General features: G+C 42.9%; 1 long non-coding RNA gene and 1 pseudogene across 2 annotated transcripts; one reads left to right on the top strand and one right to left on the bottom strand.

Annotated features, from left to right (window-relative positions):
- The window catches only part of LOC131696369 (NADH-ubiquinone oxidoreductase chain 2-like), a 2,672-nt pseudogene extending 2,029 nt beyond the window's left edge, over positions 1 to 643 (bottom strand).
- A 645-nt stretch (positions 644 to 1,288) lies between these two features.
- LOC131678048 (uncharacterized) lies at positions 1,289 to 8,845 on the top strand. Of its 2 annotated transcripts, XR_009303564.1 has the most exons (5): positions 1,289 to 1,405; positions 7,403 to 7,722; positions 7,881 to 7,993; positions 8,063 to 8,437; positions 8,500 to 8,845. It is a non-coding gene; the product is annotated as an uncharacterized LOC131678048 (long non-coding RNA). The 2 variants fall into 2 exon arrangements; XR_009303563.1 differs by lacking the exon at positions 7,881 to 7,993 and having other exon boundaries at positions 1,291 to 1,405.
- Positions 8,846 to 10,529: the final 1,684 nt, after the last annotated feature.

The following is a 10,529-nucleotide window of genomic DNA, read 5'->3' as shown; positions in this document are numbered from 1 at the left end:
TTCATTGATGGAATGATGGACCAGAATGTGTATTTTAATATGAATATCTTAAATTAAAGCAAAGCTTCCGTAAAATGGTACTTTTACTAAGAAATGGTGGATATTGGAAATTCGATCAGGAGAAGAACCTAAAGCATAAGGCATACAAAAAACGTTTAGAGCAAATTTATAATTTTTTTTTATGTTATGGATTCTCCACTGCGGACCCCGTTTATTAACTGATTAGAAAAATAAATGGGAGTATTTGGATAAAAAGTGCGAAACTATCCGAATTATAATGAGAATGATCTTAGAAACTACTTTTTTCAAGAATGGGATAAAATTTAAGTTGAATCCACACAAAAACTAACTGTAATTACAAACAAAAGCTATCACATTGAATATTTATTATAGAAATTTCAATTGATTTTTGAAAAAAATATGTGTACGAATATGAGATCGCGTGTATATTTGACTATCTTTAGAATTATGATTATTTTTGAAAAAATGAGAATTTATAGTACAAAGATAATTATTGTATCTTCCCTAATCTGTCTAGTAAACTATTTCTACATAAATAGAATGTCTCGCAAACTATTTTTTTACTTGTTAAATTGCATATAAGCATTCCGCATAGCGGTGTACGAAAATGAGATTGTGTCATTGTAGTTCAAATCTAGTTATTTTTAATGTGGGAAAAGTACATAAGTCGTCGCGTCATTGACTTTGACGAGCACGGATTCTGCCTTTGGTGCTTTTTGACTTGCCGATGGTTTTCCTTTCCTCTTCTGCTCCCCTTTTTGCTCTTCCTTCTGCATTTGCTGTTACCCGCGTTTCTCCTTCCGGTCTACAATGGGAGTCCTATTCTCACAGTCACGTCACCTAGTGACTAGAAGAAAATTTCCTTCTAGTCACTAAGTGACGTGACTGTGAGAATAGGACCCCGGTACTCCAGCTTTATCCCTGTAGCGTCTTTTTCTTGGCAAACAACAGTGTGCTAGAGCGTCTGCCTCTTGTGCCCGTCTAGTCTTCTGTCTCCTGGCAAGGTTCTTGTCCTCTTTGCAGTCACGGAAACTGGCATGTTCTACACTCCAATCTGCTTCTACTCCCCCTGCTTGGAAGGGACTAGGAAGATAGTAGCTGTTGGGGTAGGATTTCTGTTTGGGACGGGATTACCTTCTTATTTTGCATATCTCGTTTTCGGGAACAGCGAATCATCGGCGGGACGGCGGCACTCAACTTTCTTCTGCCTTTAGCAGCCTATTTATTTCAGGAACAGCGGATCATCGACAGTAGCATTCACTGAGTAAGTAACCTTTCTTCTTTCAGGAGCAGCGGTCAATGACGGGACGGGAGTAACCAACTTTCATCGTTTAGCAGCCCTTCTTTTCAGGAACAACGGATCATCAACGGGAGCAGAAAACGGGTAAGTAAGATTACGGTCTTCCAGAGCGGCACGGCACGGGTAGGTAAGCGGTATAGGGCGATAAATATTACCACAAATTCATCTTTTGGGGATTTCTGCACTTAGTTCGATTCACTACGTTAATAGTAACTAATCCATCCATGGTAGCGGGCAAATTTTTGATACAGATCGCTTCAACGTACCAGATGAGGTGCGTAAAGTTGCAACGCGGGTGACGCCGTCTGGGCCAGGATGAATTTGTACGATGCGGGCCAGCGGCCAACGCGCCTGCGGGAGCGATTCGTCTTTGATGATTACTACAGAACCGATGTCCAGATTGTACAAATGAGGGTTGGTTGTATACTGCGACTGAAGCTGCTTCAAATACTCGTTCCGCCATCTGTTCCAAAATCGCTGCGAGTAGGCTTGGATACGCTGATATTGGCTAAGGCGATTAAGCGGTACGTTTCTGATGTCTGGTTCTGGCAGCGGACGGATCATGTTCTTGACGAGGAAGTACGCTGGAGTAAGAGCTGACAGATCGTTGGGGTCATCTGATAACGGTGTGAGCGGGCGGGAATTCATACAGCCTTCGATAGTTGTTAGTACGGTGGTAAGTTCCTCATAGGAAAGTGACGAACTGCCCAATTGGCGAACCAAATGCGTTTTGGCCACCTTAACTGCTGCTTCCCACAGCCCACTGAAGTTTGGAGAACGGGGAGGAATTAGATTCCATTGAATACCGTCCTCAGCAAGCTGCCTGCAGATTCTGTCTTGGTCGGGTCCGGACTGAAGCATAGTGTATAACTGATGTAACGCATTCTTGGCTCCGATGAAGTTGGTACCGTTATCAGAGTACGTGTGGGACGGTTTGTTCCTTCGCCAGATGAAACGGTTGAGGGCCATGAGAAAGGTGTTCGTGGACAGATCGCCCACCAATTCTACTGCTTTCGTTGCGAGGCAAACGAACACAATGACGTAACATTTCAGTGCTGCTGCTCTTCGGTGCGTTGGTTTCACATAAAGAGGACGGCAATAATCAACACCGGTGTGGGTAAAAGCTTCATTTGCGGTAACTCTTCCAATTGGTAGTTGTCCTACGGGTTGTTGGATGGGACGGGGGTTGACTCTGTTGCACCTGAAACATTTACGGATGACACTTCGAACTGCTTTTCGTCCATTGAGCGGCCAGAATTCATCACGAACGACGGCTAGCGTCATGACAATGCCTCCATGAATTATTTTACGATGGTAAAAGTTTTATAAGCAGCTTGGTGAAAGGATGGAAACCAGGGATGACGATTTGATGCTTGACATCATAGGATTCGTCGGAAAGCCGTAGCCGGCCACCAACGCGAATTATTCCTTGTGTGTCCATGAACGGTTTAAGTAGACGAAGTTGGGATTTCGTGGACACACATACCTCCCAATGCAGCGATTTTAGTTCCTCGGGAAACGATTCTGTTTGCACCAATTTTACTAAACCGAATTTTGCTGCTTGTAGATCTACCACGGAGAGTACTCGGTCAGTTATTCTGTTATTCTTACTGCGAGCGTTTTGAACGAATCTTAGACAGTATCCGACGACATTCAGAAGACGTTGGTACGATGAAAATCTCAGGAACAAGGGATCGGGTGATTTCTGCTGGGCGACAAGGACGGTGACAGATGTCATCTCCATTTCTTCTGCAGGGGGTGGGATTTCAGATAACACTTGCTTCGGCCATTCCTCCTGCAGTTTTGATAACCAAATTGGTCCGCCTTTCCATTTTTCGCTTACTATCAATTGATCAGGTGATAGTCCGCAAGAAACCAAATCCGCAGCGTTGTCAGCACCAGCTACATGAAGCCAACTTGAACCGTGAGTATTTGACTGAATCTCCGAAACACGATTTGCGACGAATGTTTTCCAGGTTCGGGGAGGCGACTTGAGCCACTGCAGTACCACAGTTGAATCAGTCCAGAAAAAAACATGCGTCGAACTTCATGTCTAAAGCTGTTACAATCTTGGTATACAAACGAGAACTGATCAGTGCAGCACACAACTCCAATCGAGGGATGGTTATTCGCTTTAACGGGGCAACTTTGGACTTTGTAGCCAACAGAATTACTTTGACTCTACAATCTGATGTTTCCAAACGCACATAAATGCAGGCTCCATAAACTGCTTCTGATGCATCTGCAAAACAGTGTAATTCGCTATGGCAGATACTGGATACAAATGCATAGCGGTCGATGCGAAGTTTACGTAGATCAGGTAGCTGCTCACTAAAATGGAACCATTGTTGTCGAAAGTCAGGGGTTACTTCGTCATCCCAATCCAGGGAAAGCAACCATAAATGCTGCAACAGTATTTTTGCTTGAACAATTACGGGAGCGATTAGACCCAAAGGGTCATACAGCTGAGCTATGATTGAAAGAACACTGCGTTTGGTTACGGCCTCATCCCTCAGGATTACGGAAACGTCGAAACGGAACATGTCGGATGCTGGTTCCCAACTGATACCAAGAGTCTTTATTGTCTCCTCGGGTTCAAACTTTCGGGCTGTTTGTGTTCCAAGATGCTCTTGCGGGAGGTCAGCCAAAACCTCTAATGAATTGGAACTCCACTTTCGAAGACAAAAGCCGCCCTTACTTAACAGAACGTTCAGTTCATTACGAAGCTGGATTGCTTGCTCGACGGAGAATTCGGCGCAGATCAAATCGTCGACATACAAACATTTTTTCACTGCTTTGCAAGCATTGGGATACGGTGCGCCTTCATCATCTGCAAGCTGTTGCAATGCCCTTGTCGCCAAAAACGAGGATGGCGCGAGTCCGTAGGTAACGGTCGACAGTTCATAGGTGGTTACGGGTTGCGTGCTGTTGAATCTCCAGAAGATTCGTTGTAGACGACGGTCTTCGGGATGCACTTGGCGGTACATTTTTTCAATGTCTGCCACCAAGGCGATCGGAAATTTACGAAACCGCAGAATGTTGTTGAGCAGCTGATCTTGCACGACGGGTCCAACTAATAAGGCTTCGTTCAGCGAATGTCCGGTGCTTGTTTTCGCCGAACCATCGAAAACGACGCGCACCTTTGTGGTTGAACTTGAAGTTTTTACAACGGGATGGTGGGGAAGGTAGCAGGCGTCCGAACCATCCAGACCGTCTTCTGGGACGGCATTCATATGGTCCAATGCAATATACTCTGCCATGAACTCGTGGTATTGCTGCTTGAGGTCGTTGTCTTTCTCCAGCCTTTTCTCCAACCACTTGAATCGTCGTAGAGCGTTCACCTTCGAAGTTCCAAGCAGTTGCTGAAAATTAGGCTCCTTTGGTGATCCCGAAGTACAAGTCCTTCGGGATCACGTGAAGTACATGACAAGCTACAGGGAGTTTGACGGTTGTCTTCGCCCGGTGACTAGCCAACCGAACACAGTATCGACTAGCAGAGTATTATTGGCTAAACGGAATCGGCCTTCAAGCAGGAACGTGTAGAAGTGACCTGCTCCGATGATCATATCTGCCTTTCGAGACACGTTAAACTCGGGATCAGCGAACTGCAGATTTTCGGGAATTTCCCACTTAGGGGCGACGAATGAAGATGGTGGTGTATCACTGGTAACCTTCCGCAACACAAGAAAATCTAGCACTTCCTTAAAGCGGGATACTCTGGAGCGGACCTCAGCACGGACTTGATACTTCGAATTGGTAATAGTACCATCCACACCTGCGATGGGAACGTTGACTACTTTTCGAGGAAGGTGCAGTTGCTGACATAGGCGCTCTCTGATGGCATTCGGTTGTGAGCCAGTATCCAACAGTGCTCGTGCAATATGCTCCTGACCATATGCATCGACTATCAATAAAACGACGGTCGACAAAATGACGCCTCCACTTCTCACTTTCACGGCTGCATTTGATGGGACGGGATCACAAGCGCGCGGGGAAATGACAGCTGAGATTATCTGAGATGTGCTGGGAGCGGGATTAGAACCGTTTGTACGATTGTCTGTAGAAGACTGATTCGCTGAGAATGGTCCGGGATGAATCATCGAATGATGACGCTTATTACAGTGTTTACAATGGTATTTGGACCGACAGGCACGAGCGAAATGATCGCTACGAAAACAGTTACTGCAAAGTCCTTTATCAGCTACGACCTTCAAACGTCCTTTAACATCGAATCCATTGAATACAGAACAATCCAAAATTGAATGCTTCTCTTTCTCACAAGTAGGGCATAACGGGAACGGTTTTTGCAAAGCTTCGGTCATGGCATTTGAATTCACACGAGTTTGAAACGGCTTCTTGTATCCGGAACTGTGGCTTGCAGATTTTTGATGGGCATGTTGCGGGCGGTTAATGAGAATAGTTTCCAGCACACGGGTCCTTTTCTGGAGGAATTCTATCATCTTGGTGTGTTCATCTGACGAGACTGATTCTTCCCAAGTATGCAGTGAAGCATCGTCCAATTTGTCTTCCAGTAGCTCCATCAAAATACAACTGAAATGTTCGACGGGTTCACCTAGTTGCTGTAACACCTTTGTATGACGCTGGAAATCATCCACTATCTTGTGCAGAGCATCGACGGAATTGTTGGGGATTTTCGGGTATTTAAGCAGCGCGCGAACATGCTTTTTCCGAAGAATAGACCTATTGGAGTAGCGTTTGACGAGTGTGTCCCAAGCTACGGAATAATTAGCAGCAGTGATTGTAATCGACTGGATCAAGTTTGCAGCTTCTCCCTTCAGTGCTGCACGAAGATAATGAAATTTCTCTGTCGATGAATGTACCATGGAGACGAAAGTGTCGTGAAACGTCAGCCAATTGTTGAAATCTCCATCAAACTCTGGCAGTGTGATAGTCGGTAGTTTCACATTAGCCAAACCAGATGGGCCGGGATGGATTTCAGCAGTCGATGTATGAGCAATCGGAACGGGAACGGGTTGTGGCATCTTCGACAGTAAACCAGCTTTGATATGAAAGTACTGCTCTTCTACGGCTGCTCTGCATTCCAAGTTAGCGGTCACAAACTTTTCACTATCGTCGGATTCTTCATACTCCGATTGAATCATCTCGAAGGTCTCGATCAGCTTGTCCAAACGATCGAGACGAAGGGGGACCTCGTGTTGATGCTGAACAGATGTATGGAAATTAGTATGGGAAAACCTACTTTTTTGTATTTTTAATTCTACAGACTACAATTCTTCCTGCAGTACGCCAACAAATGGATAGAAGTGTAGTCCAGGATATGCTGAACAACTTTGCCGAAGGATGTATGGTGTTAGATGGTCTCTAAACCAAGTTATAGCTGTTCAAAGTTCGATACATCGAAATTAAATGCCAAAAATCATTTTTATTGCCAACACTGCGGGTGTACCAATGATATTTCATGTAAGCATTCCAAAATAACATCATATATTTTATATTTACCACATTGGTATGTTTGGATGAATTATTCAAAAGCCTTAGCTCAATTTCATGAGCGTATATAGTTGAGCAATAGGGCGTAGTGAGGGGTGGGGGGGTCAATAATATGTAGAAATTCAAACTGATATATTGTCGAGTTGGAATGCTCAGATGAATTATTTCAAAACATTTACACAATGTCCTACGCATAATAGTAATGATGAAATCAAACATAATGTATCCCTTTGCCTTCACTTTTATCAATGGAAGTTACGTTACAGACTGAATCAACTGATGTCGAGTTGATATGTCAGAGGATTGCAATGGTTATATTTTGGTTTAATACTCATTATGATTTGATAGCATGCTCATTTCTACGCTGTTCGATCACCTGAAGCTGGTGAAGCACCTCCTACGTTGGGGACACTTTTGTGAGAGAAATAAGATGCACGTGTTGTTCAGTTGAGGTTTGAACTACTAATATTTTTTTCTAGTTTATTATGCTAAAGAAGTTGTACAAACAACGCAAGGATACTGCATTATCCATGCTTCAATAAGACCTGCCAACAGACACATAGTATCAAAAGGCATGATGTAAATCCCTGTTCCCTACCTCTGTTGCAGGTTTGGCCTAGGCGAATCGAGGAGAATGGACAAAGTTCTGCCTTTCCGCTGGCAGTTGACAACCGCTAGCAGTTCATATCTCACATGTCTATATCGAACCCATCCTATGGTTGTATCGCCAACCACACGAGGCGTCTTTCTATTTCTCTGCTGCATCCTGGCCCCGCACGGATATTTGCACGATGTCAGACGTCATCATTAGATCAAGCAGGTGACCAAAAGAGGGAGTCTTGATATAATTACATAGATATAAGCAATCCCTAGAAGACAATCCAGAATTCATCAGTGCCAAAGGACAAACTATGGACGATATCCACAAAGTAAGATTTATTTTTGTGTCTTTGCAATTTCCGTGTGATTTTAGGATTTTACTACGCACCTGCTTTGTGTCATAAAGTCCTAAAGGAGGTGCGTCATAAAGTTTTAAAGAATGTGCGCCATGACCATGCACCATATCGTCTGAAACTATGCATTCCAGTATCCGGGATGTTAAAGCATGTTCTACCCTGACGGACTCCGATTTAAGAAATCTGCATTTGCGTGTATTGTTCTATAGCGAGCAAGGCAACGTTGCGTTGAACCAGACGTTGAGTCAGTGCGAAGCATTTAACACTTAACAAATATTCATTCTATTTACAATTTTCCTGTTCTCATTTAAAGCTCATCGTCGATTAGATTCAGATAAGAGCTTTACTGCATCACTAGTGCCATTAGTATGCTGCAGTTCGACGAGGACGACGGTGATTCGGCTATAAATAATCAGGAGCTTCACCTACACGTATGCCACTAATGTGATCTCCCGAAATAGTTGTGCATCACTATCACATCTGCAAAAAGTAGTTTGAAACGACCACCTGAGCTGATCCCACATTGTACACGATTTGGTCCGAACGAAGCATCGCAATCTGGTCCGAACGAAGTACATCAATCGGCCACTCGGAGAGACCGTGTTGGAGTACCAAACGATGTACAAAATATATTCATCTTCGGTTTCATGCTTGCCAATTCAATGACAGTTGGTGTACTTCTGTGAAGGTAAATACACGTCTTAAACAAATTGTAAACATGGATTCTAATTATCTTATCCTCGCTAGCAGACAACCTTGAACAGAACTCAATGAACATGAAATGAATCCAGCTCCTTAGCGCAGATACGTTATTTCATTGTATTCGGTCCTCTGTTGAAGCTCAAGACATATTATGGAATGGAGAACATTGAGACTTGACGGGGCAAAGGATTGCACAAATGATTTCAAAAACAAAAAACGACTCTGTATACTCTGACCAACGATGGCGACGTGAAGCTGATGTGTGGTGATGAGTTGAGATAAACCAGCGAACTGCTGTTTAGGATATGTCATTAAAGTTCACGAAGAAGATGGTGGTCTGGAAGTAGCACAAAGAATGCTTGCAGATGATGATTATAGGGTTTTCAATTATGAGGCACGATCGCTAATACTACGTTCACACTACGAGTTAAAACGTGTTTTAACGCTATCTTGATGACGTTTTTCTTGTTGCCAATTATTAAAACATGTTTTAACTCTGTAGTATGAACATAGTATAATACTACTGTTTTAACGCTATCTTGATGACATTTTTCTTGTTGCTAATTATTATAACATGTTTTAACTCTGTAGTGTGAACATGGTATAAGATAGCTCTGATGATTTTACATTCTGTATCTACAATGTACTTAAAACTGCATATTTGTTCTATTAGGAACGATACCAGGTGTATGTCGTAAGGCACGCATTTCAACCTCCTCTATGTTTGATAGCAGAACACTCGGAATAAAATCCCTACAAATCGCTACCTGGGTAACCATCATCTCAGTTGCTGGGTCTGAATTGCGGATTCATGCACACCAGATAACAACGCCAACGATCAGTAGACAGCAACATTTCATCACAATCACTTGAAAGTAATATTACAAGAAATTACGTACTGATTACCTACATTCCAAGTTATACAAGTAGATCAAAATCGCCAGTGTGAATGCATTTTAAGCAAGAAGAAATATTATGTCCATTCATTTTATCGAGCACCACGAAATCGATTTCAGTTCAATGAGCTGTGGTGGAATCATCTGTTGAACGAGTCTATGGTTCAAATCATAAAACCAAAAAAGATCAACACTATAAATTTCGGTTCGCATTTTAACACTTATGCAGGACGCCAATGAGGCGGTTGTCTTTGAAAGACATCTCCGGAAGTTCACTCGGCAATCAAGGTGAGTTAAACGGTCATCGTAGTTTATGTTGTTTGCCTTTTTATATCCATTTTTTAATATATCCTTTCCTTTGATATAACTATATAATTCTAATTTTGTACACCTTTTCGCAGGACGATAGCACGATGAACGAGCAGAGGACATGTCCTGTTCCATTTCTCCAGAGCAGCAATTAACATGCGTGTTCCAGTGGAAATGTTCATGGACATGTACCGCCGCGGTTAAACCGGTGATAACAAACAATGACCAAGCCAACTTGGCGCATAAATCTGCACCAATTCAAAGTAACGACTAGCCAGTTTAAATATGGACCAACAGGTCTGTGCCACAAAGGGAGAGACCAGCCAGTTTTTAGTCTCCCGCCGTAGCCTTGGTAACCGGTAATCCCCGGAACCGACGTTATAGTGTCCAAACAGTGTAGTAATCCAATAAATGATATAAATAATTTATTTAGTTGTTTTCTTCTTCATTGTGGTTTTGAAATATTATTCTTACTGTGGTTTCATTTTCCGCTGGTTCCCCGGTCGCTAGCAATAAAAGTAATCATTGGTAAACTAAATCGAGAATAGTTTACATCATGACTAAACTCGATTTAATCATTTCCGAACTAAATAAGGCAAACCGGAAAATGATAGAATTTTAAGCATAGAAGTTTACTTTTTTCTAATGGCGATTTCGCTTGAACCTGAAACTGAGTCAGGTTCTAACCCCAACCGCTGTCAGTTCATACATTTTGACAGCAGTTGGGGTTAGGAACTGACTCAGTTTCGCCTCAAACGAAAACCACATAAGAGTGTAAGAAGAAACCAGCTGGCAAATCCTATCCTACCCAGTTAAACTCATTCCGGAACCGGTTCGGATTTCTGAATGGAGTCATTATGGATTCCAAATCAA

This window comes from Topomyia yanbarensis, chromosome 1 (assembly GCF_030247195.1).
Source record: "Topomyia yanbarensis strain Yona2022 chromosome 1, ASM3024719v1, whole genome shotgun sequence".
Lineage (NCBI taxonomy): Eukaryota > Metazoa > Arthropoda > Insecta > Diptera > Culicidae > Topomyia > Topomyia yanbarensis.
Note: the sequence above shows the minus strand (reverse complement) of the source record. Positions and strands in the feature narration are given on the sequence as shown.